We start from the raw sequence: 12,251 nt of genomic DNA on the forward strand, positions 1-12,251 counted from the left end.
TCTTCTCAAAGTACAACAGAATCCGCCCCCCCCCTTGATTTTTGAGACAGGGTTTCTTCTGTGTAGCTTCGGAGCCTGTCCTGGAACTCTCTGGAGACCAAGCTGGCCCTAAACTCACAGAGATCCGCCGGCCTCTGCCTCCCGAGTGCTGGGACTAAAGGCATGTGCCATCACTGCCCACCAGTACAATGAGATTTTTTTTTTTTTTTTTTTTTTTTGGTTTTTCGAGATAGGGTTTCTCTGTGGCTTTGGAGGCTGTCCTGGAACTCGCTCTGTAGACCAGGCTGGCCTTGAACTCACAGAGATCTGTCTGCCTCTGCCTCCCGAGTGCTGGGATTAAAGGCGTGCGCCACCAACGCCCGGACAATGAGATTTTTTAATATAACTTTTTATGAGGCACAAGGCTGACTTGTAGCCTACAGATGCTGTAGCATTGATATTTTGCAATGTATTACATACTAGGAGGAAAAATCTATCTGGGCTATTACACAGGTATGATGTAGTTAGTCTGGCTACACATCTGTCTTATGTGTCTCTGGAAAGTGGTAATTTCCTCACACATACTAAAGGGCCTGTCATATTAGTGTTTGACAATACTTAATCAAAAGGTCAAATATGCACCATTGTTTAGAATTATACAGCAGTATTCAAATCAGGTGAATAGTGACATCACTATCTCAATTCTTATCCAACTAGTGCTTCAACTGTAGTTTTTCTGTGTATGCTCTGCATTATAAAGTAATGACAATCTGATGCATCTGGAAATTTACATTCAATCTGATGTGTTTGGAAAACTATATGAAGAATAAAGTCATGATTTAACCATATTTTCGTTTGCGTGTGTGCATGTGTAATGGTCAGAGGACAACCACCAAGTGAACTAGTGAACTTCAGGGCTAGAACTCAGGTGCTCAGGTGTGCGGCATTCAGAAGCTTTACTGGGTATGATCACATGTAAAAGAAAACCACTGCGTGTGATTTGTAAGCAGAGAGGCTGAGACAGGAATGGCTGGACTAGTCTTTAGTAACCCTGCAATACGCAATATGCTTTTATCTCTGGTGCTGGCAGCACATGCTGTGAGCAGAGAGAAAGCCAATGAAAGGACAGTCAGTTCTGGTCAAAGACTTGAAATGGAATGATTAGAGAGAGTTACAGGAAAGCCATTTTCTTAAAAAGGTTAGCGGGAAGCATTCAGGATAACAGCAGATCTACAGCACTGTGGACTAAGTGACAGACAGCTGGGGAGAGCAGGTCTTCTTCACATTCCCCCCTCCCTTTTTTTTTGAGACAGGGTTTCTCTGTATAACAGCCCTGGCTGTCCTGGAACTCCGAGATCGCTTGTCTCTGCCTCCCAAGTGCTGTGATTAAAGGTGTGTGCCACCACCACCCAACACATTTTCCCTTTTTTGAGACAGGGTTTTACTATGTAAGCCCAGGAAGGTCTGGTATTATGGGTCCTCCTGCTTCAGCCTCCAAGGGCTAGGACTGCAGGTGTGGTCTCCACTTCATTTTTTGAGACACTCCACCAGACCTGAAGCTCATTGTTTTAGACAGGCTGGCTACTCAGCAAGGTCTGGAATCAGTCCATCTGTACTCCTCAACACAGGTATTAAAGGAACACATGGGAGAGCTGGGGATTTGAACTCAGGCTGCTTTCACAGCAAAAGCTCTTCCTCACTAAGCTGTCTCCCTAGCCCATTCACACTTTCTGATTACAGTATGACTGTATCTTCCTTACTGCTGAACCCTGAGGCAATAGTGCCTACCACAAAACCAAATCTTCACCACCACCACCATTTTCAGAAAGGAATTAGCAATTACTTAGTGGGGATGGCGATGGTACAGCTTTCTCACTGCTGCTGCAGGGTCCGTGCTGCACGGCTGCCAATCTCAGAAGGCAAGTGGGGGTGAACTGGCTAGCAACTCTGGAACCTTGCTACAGTAATTTTGGTCACTTACTGTGTGACTTTCTACTTATGGGGGATTATAGAACACTTCCACACTTTCCAGTCAAGCCTGGAACTTTCTTGCCTTGCATTCCAGCCCACTCACTATCCTCTTGCAGGACATGAAGATCCAGTCCATGTAACACTCCTCAATCCAGAACTCACTGGGATTTCTTTGGAGAACAGACATGCTTTCAGAGAAAGATGGCATTTATAGGGCCACGGAAAGAAAAACCACACAGAACTACTAAGAGCCCATTCAAGAAACCTGCAAGGTCAAGACTTTTCACAAATGCAAAATGCTATTTGCCATTTTCACTCAGAACTTTAAGGGATTTTCCAGCGGCTGCAGCTGTGCAGGGAATGAACCAGGCAGATGAAACCCCAGCTGTCTTCTATTATGCCAGACATGAAAGAAATTGGCAAATATGTACTATAGCACCACTCTTCTAAGGTTTTTTAATTTTGGAAAATAGCTATTTTCATTTAAAATGTTATTTATATTAATTGTTATTTTAAAATTAGATTTTAATGTTTGTTTTAATTTGGAATATAGCAAAGCTCCATAAATATTAGCTATACAATTATGTTACTGTGTCTAATGGATGGCCCAAAGGTGTAGTGGTACTATCAATCAAACCCTGGAACCTGGTTATTCTACCGGATACCACACAGCCTCAGTGCCTACAGAAGGCATTCTTTTGCCAAAGACAAGATATTGCTTTGTAGTCCAGGCTGGCCTGGAACTCTGTTATGAGTTGCTTGTGTCAGCCTGTACTGGGGTCTTGAAACCAAAACATTTGAGAACCAACTAATAATTATTTTAAACATTAGTGAAATTAACTAAAACAACTGGGCATCAAACATGGTAGTGACACTCGGAAGCACTCAGAAGACAGGCAAGCAGAGTCATCAAATCTCAGATTTAGTTCAGTTTGAACTATACAATGAGTATTATCTCAAAAACCAAGGACTCGGGTACAGCTCAGAGGTACAGTACTAGCCCTGACATTTTCAATGTCCTTCCCTCAATCCCCACAAGGTGGCACATGGGTCTAATCCTAGCACCTGGGACACAGAAGCAATTGATCTCTGAGTTCCAGCCCAGTCTGCTCTACACAGCAAGTTCCAGGCCAGCTAGGGCTACATACAATGTCTCAATTGCTTTGAAAGAAAAAACAAAAAGAAAGAAAAGGAGAAGGGGGGGGGGGGCAACAAAAACAGTTACTAGGACCTAGAAGAAATGCAACTGGGCAGTTTCATAGTTTGGGGTGTGGGAGAAGTCACTCTCATCCACTCTCTAGAGCTGTTGTGCCCAGACTGCTCACTTGGAGGGTACCTTTTTCTCTGTAGCTTTGGAAGCTGTCCTGGAACTAGCTCTTTCCTCACAGAGATCCGCCTGCCTCTGCCTCCCGAGTGCTGAGATTAAAGGTGTGTGCCACTGCTGCCCAGTTTTGGAGGGTATCTCTTAACTGGATTCTTTGAAATTTCTCCAACTTCTCTTTATTATAGCTGGTGAAATTTATATGTAAGTCTATGCAATATGACTTCCCAGCCAAACTGAGTCCTTTTGATTCTTTCCTTAAAAAGAAAACTATGGGCTGGGGAGATGGCTCAGTGCCTAAGAACACTTGCTGCTCTCCTGAGGAGTCAGGCTCCACTCCCTTCATCTGCACGGAGACAACTGCCTGTAACTCCAGCTTCAGGGGCCCCATGCCTTCACACCTGGTGCACACATACACATGCTGGCAGATACTCATACACATCAATAAAAATAATGAAGATATTAAAGGAGAGATTATTTCCTCTGACACACAGGCAATGCCTCTTTTTATATGTCTTGGAAACTCACCACCTCCTCTAGAAGGCTAGTTGGAGGCTCCTGAGGCTAATTGGAGAGGTCACCCAGAGAATGATAGTCACCAACATGGCACAGATGTGGCAGCTGTAGCTAGTTTCTTCCCAACCCAGGCATGAGGGTGGAGAAACTCTCAGAGAACTTAGCCAGCGATACCTGTTACCAGAGCTGAAGTGAACCCTGTAACTCCAGATCTAAGGAAGGCTAAAATAATAACCAGTGGCTGTTCAAGTATTCATTTTTTTTTCTTTCCTTCCTTTCTTTCATGTAGCAATAAAATAGTTGATATCTCTTTCGCCCAAAATGGGCTTTCCCTGATGTTAAAGCTACACAGGAAGACACTGAAAACAAAGGGTAGGGAAATGGTAGAGTTACAGTGTCACAGATGGCACCACTGTCAACTAACACACCTAGGAGCTGGGAACTCAGCAGAGAAATGACCTCAACTGTGGGGCATTTTCTTGATTGCAATTTGATGCAGAAGGATCCAGCCAATTGTGTACCAACCCCCCGGCAGGTAGGCCTGAGCTATATGAAAAAGGAAACTGAAAAAGCCAGTAGGCAATATTTCTCTATCATTTCTGCCTTGGCTTTTCTCAAGGGTGGACTATACCCTGCAAACTGAAACAAACCTTTTCTTCCCAAGTTCTTTTGGCCATGGGTTTTTTCTTTCTTTCTTTCTTTCTTTCTTTCTTTCTTTCTTTCTTTCTTTCTTTCTTTCTTTCTTTTTTTACAGCAACAGAAACCAAACTAAGAAGGACAAGAGGATATTTCAAGGGCACAATATCAACAACGGAACTTTTTTTTCTTTATAATTAACACATTGTGGACTTTTCCTGTTGACTCATTTACCAGCTCACATTTATACATCCTTACTAGCATATGGTTGTGTCCTATCCATAATTTAGCTGTGTAAAGCAGGTCTTAAAGTGCTACAATATAAGAATGTTTAAAAGGATTTGTCGTAGGATGACAAAAGTACGCGTGTGCACCGTTGTGTGTGTGAAAGTACGTGTGTACACCATTGTGTGTGTAAGCCAGGTCAACACAGGATGCCATCTTTACGCTCCGCCTCACTCTGTCTACTCTCGGACTCTGTGAGTGCTTTGCTGCATGTGCCTGTGTAGGCACATGCGTATGCTCTGCCCATGGAGGTCAGATGAGCTTCAGCTATACACAGTTCTGAGCTGCTTGGCATGGGTGCTGGGCACTGAACTTGTCCTGTGGACGACCAGCAAGCACTCCTAAGCACTGAGACATCTCTCTGGCCCCGCCACCTTGTACTTTTTTAGACAGGGTTGATCACTGTTTCTATCCTGCCCCACGCTCCTTCCAGTGTTGGTTACAGACATGTGCCGTGCCTGGCTTTTATATAGGTCTTGGGGATCTGAATGCAGGTTCTCAGACTTGTACAACAAGCACTTAACCCACTGAGTTAACCCTCAACCCCTTCCACCTTATTTTTTTGAGATAAGTCTCTCAATGAACCTACATCAAGCAGAATTGCCAGACTGGCTGGTCAACTAGTCCCAGGACCCCACCACCTTGTCCAGCTCTTTCATGTGGGTTCTGAGGAATTGAACTCAGGTCCTTTACACAGCTAAATTATGGATAGGACACAACCATATAGTAGTAAGGATGTGTAAATGCGAGGCTGGTAAATGAGATGAGGTAAGCACAGTCAACAGGAAAAGTCTGCAACGTGTTAATTAAAAAGAGAAAGGTTCCATAGCAGTGCACAAACAACATCATTTTTATGTGCAGCCAAACTAATACCCAAGCTAATCCATAAATTGGCTATCTAGAATAATGTGGCTGTGTAGGTATCTCTTCAGAAAGCTATCTTTTATTGTGGCTGGACTGATTTACATTTCACCAGCAATGATGAGACTTCTCAAGCCTCACACACACGTTGTACCCTTGCTGACAGTTATTGCTTGTTTTCTTTATAAGAAAATCTTTTAGATTTATTTCATGTGCATGAGTGTTTTGCCTGCATGTATGGTATGCCATCACTTGTATGCCCAATACCTATGGAAGTCAAAAGAATGGAATTACAGGTGGTTGGCTGTGAGCTACTATGTGGGCGGTGGGAACTGAACCCAGTCCTCTGCAAAAGCAGCCAGTGCTGTTAATCACTGAGCTATCTCTCCAGCCCTGTTCTTTATTTGATGGCAGCCAAGCTCTTAATAGTGGCTATACCTGGAAGATTAACATGAAGGATATTTACCAGGCATGAATTATTAATTTAGAAAGCAATGAGCATTCACTCCATCTAGAACTGAAAATTTAACAAGAGGGGAAAGGAAGCAAGTATCTACAGCTCCTCCTCTGGGTGACAGCACTTTGGCTGAAGAGCCCGTGTCGGGGCTCAGCAGGTCAGAGGACTGGCTCTACATCCCTACTCCAACTGCCCCATCTTTTCCCAAATAGTGGGCAGCTTGGATCTAAGGTAAGACACATCCACTCCTACTTCTTAGGCCCAAAAATGTTTTCAGTGGTGATCTACTGACTTATCTGATATGTCTGGAGTCAGATACAGATTTCAGATTTGGGGAAATATACAAATCAAGCAAGCAGAGTGTGTGTGTGTGTGTGTGTGTGTGTGTGTGTGTGTGTGTGTGTGTGTGTGTGTAAAATTATATATAATGGGGATGGACCCAAACTTAGACATGAGATTTATTTAGGATACATACACATCTTATATACTGAATATGATTTTTTAGTGTACTTATATTTTGATTGCACGTCACTTGATGCCAGTGTGGCATTTCTATTTCAAGTATCCTGTCTATACTCAAAATTTTGGAGCATTTTGCATTTTCAGATTAGATATAACTCAATCTGTATGATATCATGGGTGAGGCTCTAAAGTAAAACTGCTCTCATTCTCAATTTAAATGCTTTTAAAAATTACATGTACCCCCACAACCCCTCTCTGTGTCTGGAAGTAAAAGAACTTGTAGATGTTGGCTTTCTCCGTCCACTATGTGGGTCCTCGGACTTGAACTCCAGTCAACAGGTATGACCGGTCACAAGCACCTCTACCCACTGGCCCCTAAAACCTGTCCATGACTAACATGATCCAAAAGTCTCCTGTGGCACATTTATCACATTAAAGGGACGACTTGGGACGTGTGAAAGTGAAAGTTTCTCCCTACATTAACTTCAAGAGTGGGTCCTTTCGGTTCACCTGCTTTTTCTTTCTTCTTATATACAATATGATATCAGGGTGCCAAGGTCCAGCTCTTGGGAGTGACCACAAATGCTACAACAGGTAAATCAAAGGCAAACTTACTCCAAATTAGCTTTCAAAAAAAACAAACAAGACCCCTAACCAGCCAGCAACACCAAGGACTCTGCGAGCCAGACGGGAGACCATCTACCAAAGCAGGGTACTCTTCTCTTCCCAAGTGCACACACAAAAAAATTGTCAACTGATGCTCAGTTTTTCAGATAAACACACACACAAAAAAACTACAGCTCAAACTGAAAACGAAGCTACATCTCAAATAAAATCAAATTAAGTTTGGAATTCAGTCCTCCAAAATTTATTAGTTCGTTCTGGTCTAATATTTGTGTTTAAAATACCATTTCAAGAACCAAAATAAAATAAGGGCAGAAGCACCCTACTATTTTCAGAAAAACAGCTGATTTTCAAGAGTTATTTTTTAACACTGAATTCTTTTGATCTCTATCAAACTCTACATATCAGGAAAAGTTACATTACAGTCATTTAAAAAGAACAGACATCCACAGCCTGGCCTCCAACTCCAGCAGAGGCCCCTTGCTCAACCAGGGGCCACACCAGCTGCCAGAGCTCCACATCCGGGGCCTAGCCCAATTGTCAGCTTCATCCAGCAAGCAATGGGAGCAATGCAGACCCACACCACAGCCAGACATTAGGTGGAGCTAGGGGAACTGAGGCAAAGGACTGCAGGAGCCTGAGGGGTCAAAGCCACCAAGAGAGCATGGCCCACAGAGACCAAAGTGACAGCTGTGGTCTGCACTGGGTCCTCTGCATATGTGTTATGTTGTTAGCTTCACGTTCTTGTGGGACTCCTAACAGTTAGAGTGGGGGTGTCTCTGGCTCTTTTGCCTGCTTAGAACCCCTTTCCTCCTACTGGGTTGCCTTGTCCAGCTATGATATGAGGGTTTGTGCTTACTCTTATTGCAACTTGTTATGCTGTGTTACACGATATCTCCAAGAGCCTTGCTCTTTTCTGAAGGGAAACAGGGGAGGAGTAGGTCTAGCAGGAGTGGGGTGACATGACAGATTGGGAGGAGTGGAGAGAGGGGAAACTGTAGTCAGGATATAATGTATGAGAGAATCTGTCTGTGTGTGTGTGTCTGTCTGTCTCTCTCTCTCTCACACACACACACACACAGTAGAATGAGCTGGGAGTGTACACAGCACAACAATGAATGGTTAGCATAAGGGAAGTAGTGGATTCCATCTCTAATACCACTACTATATACCACTAATGTATATACTCTGGGTTGAATTATGATTATTGAAAGCTTTGTGTGTTAAAGTTCTAAATCCCAGACTTTATTTGGAAATAGATCATTGTAGATGTAACTGATTAGAAGGAAATCCCTTGGGTAGAGTGGGCCCCAAATCCATAGTGATGTTCTTATAAAAAGAAACTTTAGATTATATGCATGCACAAATGCACATACAATGAGAGAGAGAGAGAGAGAGAGAGAGAGAGAGAGAGAGAGAGAGAGAGAGAGAGAGAGAGAGAGAGAGAGAGAGAACACCATCTGAAGATACAGGCAGAGACCTATTTGACAGAATACAAATCACTAGAAGCCAGGCTAACGTGAGTAAAGAGATTCTAACAATCCTCAGAAGGAACTACCCTTGCCAATACCTTGATTGAGCAAGCAGGTTGGGCAGGCTACACTGTCTCCAAAGGCTGGATATTATTATGTGGAATGAAGTCAGATGGATACAAGTGGTGGGCTGGTATACAGAATGTGGGTCCCAGTTCAGCTCTGGAGTTTGAAGCTATGTCTGGGCATCAGGGAGGGTACTGGGGATTAACAGTCAAACTACCGGGCAAGACCCTGGAACAAGATGTGTAGGACCTTGCTGAGTAGGAAGGTTATTTGCTGTTTTATTGAATTTGATTTTCAAATCCTGGGTTGTCCTCCCTCCCCACAAACAACAGGCTGGGGAGACAGCTCGATGAAATAAAGCACCCCCCATGTATATAGGCTTGAGTTCAGATGGCCAGCACTCCTGAGGGCAGACTTGGTGGTACACATAAATAATTCCAGCAATGTGGGGAAGAGCAGAGACAGGTGAATCCCTGGGGGCTTGCTGGCCAATTAGCTAAAACAACAAGACTCAGCAGGTTCAGTCCACGTCTAAAACTGAGGGTTGGAGAGTGACAAGGAAGACACCTGACATCGCTGTATAATACCACACACATACATACTGTTGCCCCTCAAATGAGGAATGGATAAAGAAAATGTGGTATATTTACACAGTGAAGTACTACTCAGCAGTAAAAAACAATGACATCCTAAAATTCACAAGCAAATGGACAGAACTAGAAAAAAAACCATCCTGAGTGAGGTAACCCAAAACCAGAAAGACAAATATAGTATGTACTCAATCATAAGTGAATACCAAAAATAAAGCAAAAGATACCCAGCCTATAATCCACAAACCCAGAGAAGCTAGAAGCCTCTTCCAGAAACTGTTGGAATCAGATGCAGAAATCCACAACTAACCAATGAGCCAAGCTTCTGGAGTACAATCAAAGTGAGGGAGGAGCAAAAATATGAACAAAGGAGTCAAGACCATGATGGGGAAACCCACAGAATCAGCTGACCCAAGCTAGTGAGAGATCACTGACACAGGCCTGACAAATGGGGAACCTGCATAAGACCAAATTGGACTCCCTTAATATAGGTGACAATGGTGTAGCTGGGACAATATATGAGGTCACTGGCAGTGGGTCCAAGATCTAACTTTAATGCACAAACTGACTTAGTGGAGCCCATTCTATATGGAGAGATACCTTGCTCAGCCTAGACACAGGTGTGTGGGTGGAGAGGAGCCTCACTCCTGCCTCAACCAGATGATGGGACAGACTTAGTAGACTTCCTAGGGGAGGCCTTACCCTCTCTGAGAAGCTGGGATTGGAATGCCAAAAACAAATTAATAAAACAAATTTTAAAGATGAAAAGAAAAGATACACACTCTAGGACGGCCACTAAACTGCAGTTCTCTCCTGCACACTTAACTGAAGGCATCGTCAACGTCTGCGCTTGGGTGCTTTGTTAGTGGTTGTTTCCGCTGACAGTGAGCATGAGAGGACACAGGAGGACTTCCAGGCGAGACACTGCTAAAGTGATAAAATTAGAGCACTCGAGACTCTTGGCAAGACATCTGTCATGAGGTGTGGCTGTCAGCGCTGGAGCAGCAGCAGCTGCAGCACTAGTTCCCCAGTCCCCAGAAACCTGAACAGGGGACAGAATGTTCGTCTCAAGCCAGCCAGAGCAGTCAGGTACGAGCACAAGCCTCTGTCCTTGGGCAGCTCCACCAGTGACACCAGTTAGAAGCAGCCTTCACTCTAGGGCAAACGGAGTCTACAGACACGGTTCTGCCCGGGAGTTCAGTGATCTTTCCAGACAGAATGCAAAGTATACCCTCTTGTGTTTACAACAGTGCAATAACTGCTCAGAAACACGCACTTTGCCTTACTACCTGGTCAGTTCTAGGACAGACACAGAAGCTTGTCTGCTGGGTGAACCGCTAAGGCCAAACCATGAAGTGCCTTAAAGAGCCAAGACAGTTTGGGTAAAGCAAATCCACAGCGGGTTCTTTAAAATATCACTCGGGAGAGAATTTCCCCACATTTTACATCAAATAATCAGGCCAGGAGCTGTTTGGTAAGTAACCTTAACCTACCTGCAGCCACTCAGCTATTAACTGGAAGAGGCTAGACCCAACCCTCTATATCCTGAACACAACCTCCTATCGCCCAAGGTAGGGGAAAGTTCACCTCTGTTAGTGTTTAGAGTGAGGAGCCTGGAAATCCCAGGAAGTTATATTGAAGCCAGAAATATGGGCCAGGTGATGCAGAGAGTCAAGTGCTAAGATGGGGACAGCGTGAGGCGGGGTCCACACCATTCTTAGCTTTTCTTGAGATGAAGAAGCAAGAATTTAATGGGAATGAAAGGACAGCTACAAGCCCGTTACTGCTTGAGAAAGATGACAAGCAGGCCAAGGAATGAACATTCCCTTTCTGGAGCTACCATGCTCCCTGGGCAGAGAGCAGGTAGGAGAGGCTAAGGACCTGACATAAGAAACTTGACCGGGAGTAAGAGCAGACCGAGAGTCAGCTTCACTTCCCCGCAACACCCACGGCACAATTCAAACAACAAAGAGGTAAGAAGCTAGAGCTGCTCACAGACAGCAGTAAGAGGCTCTAGTAACTAACCTAGGGGGAAATGCACGGTGATGCCTCACACCACGTGTGATGTTGCTCAATAAACGTTAGTTCAGTCAAAGGCTTCCAAACACACACTGAACCAAAGGCATGTCAGGCATGGCGAGCCTTCCCTGAAGCCTTCACTTGGCACACACGCCACGTGCACTGTGCGTGCAGACAGGCACACAAGGCCAATTTACAGTGTCTCAGGCACTTTGACTGGGACCATTGTAGTTCATGAGCTGCACTTCCTGTTGTACACAGAAAGCTCTGTGCTTTAATTAGGAAAAACACACTTTTAATATTTTCCAGTCATTCCTTAGCACATAAGTATAAAATCAGTACATCTCCTGGGATTGAACTGCGCTACCATGTTTAAGTGTTCAAAAATACTTATTAATTATTTAATAATTACATACAATGTATTTTGATCATATTCACTCCCATTCCTCCAGAATCCACTCTTACCCTCCCCGTGCCGACTTCCTGGGTTGTTTTTACAATGTTTGATTTTAAAAACTGTTGTTGAGCACCAACCCGAATCTCACAATCAATCAATCAATCAATCCTGTTTTAATGAGTGTTAGCTTAGGACAAGGGAAGGATTTCTAACAATTTCTGAAACAGTCTTAAATGGACTTCTGCCATTCTGTCTGATGTATTCATGAGAAGTATTTTCAATGGCAGTTGTAAAATCGAAGTAGCAGTCTATGTTCTTCTATATCTCACGGGATGGAACACTCAGGTAGATACAACTCTTCCTCTCAAACGGGCCAGTACATCCATCTCATTAGGATACAGGTTAGCTCTGTGTTTAGGGAGTGGAAAAAGAACTGCTTCAAAATAAATGCATGATTTATTCTCAGTAAATATTTTATATTTATTTATTTTACACAATACATGCACACCCCATGGTTCTGTAAAAAACAGATCTTGGAGGAGGGGGTTGTGTAAGTGAAAACACTTATGAGTCCTGCTTTAGAGACGGTCGAAGG

The 12,251-nt window shown here is 43.8% G+C and overlaps 2 protein-coding genes across 3 annotated transcripts in view; one reads left to right on the forward strand and one right to left on the reverse strand.

Moving 5' to 3' along the window:
* The window catches only part of Nkiras1 (NFKB inhibitor interacting Ras like 1), a 49,771-nt gene that overhangs the window by 24,046 nt on the left and 13,474 nt on the right, over positions 1–12,251 (forward strand). The gene's annotated exons all lie outside the window — the stretch shown is intronic.
* The window catches only part of Ube2e1 (ubiquitin conjugating enzyme E2 E1), a 50,921-nt gene that overhangs the window by 10,135 nt on the left and 28,535 nt on the right, over positions 1–12,251 (reverse strand). The window lies entirely within an intron of this gene.

This window comes from Mesocricetus auratus, unplaced genomic scaffold (genome assembly GCF_017639785.1).
Source record: "Mesocricetus auratus isolate SY011 unplaced genomic scaffold, BCM_Maur_2.0 Super-Scaffold_100006, whole genome shotgun sequence".
Lineage (NCBI taxonomy): Eukaryota > Metazoa > Chordata > Mammalia > Rodentia > Cricetidae > Mesocricetus > Mesocricetus auratus.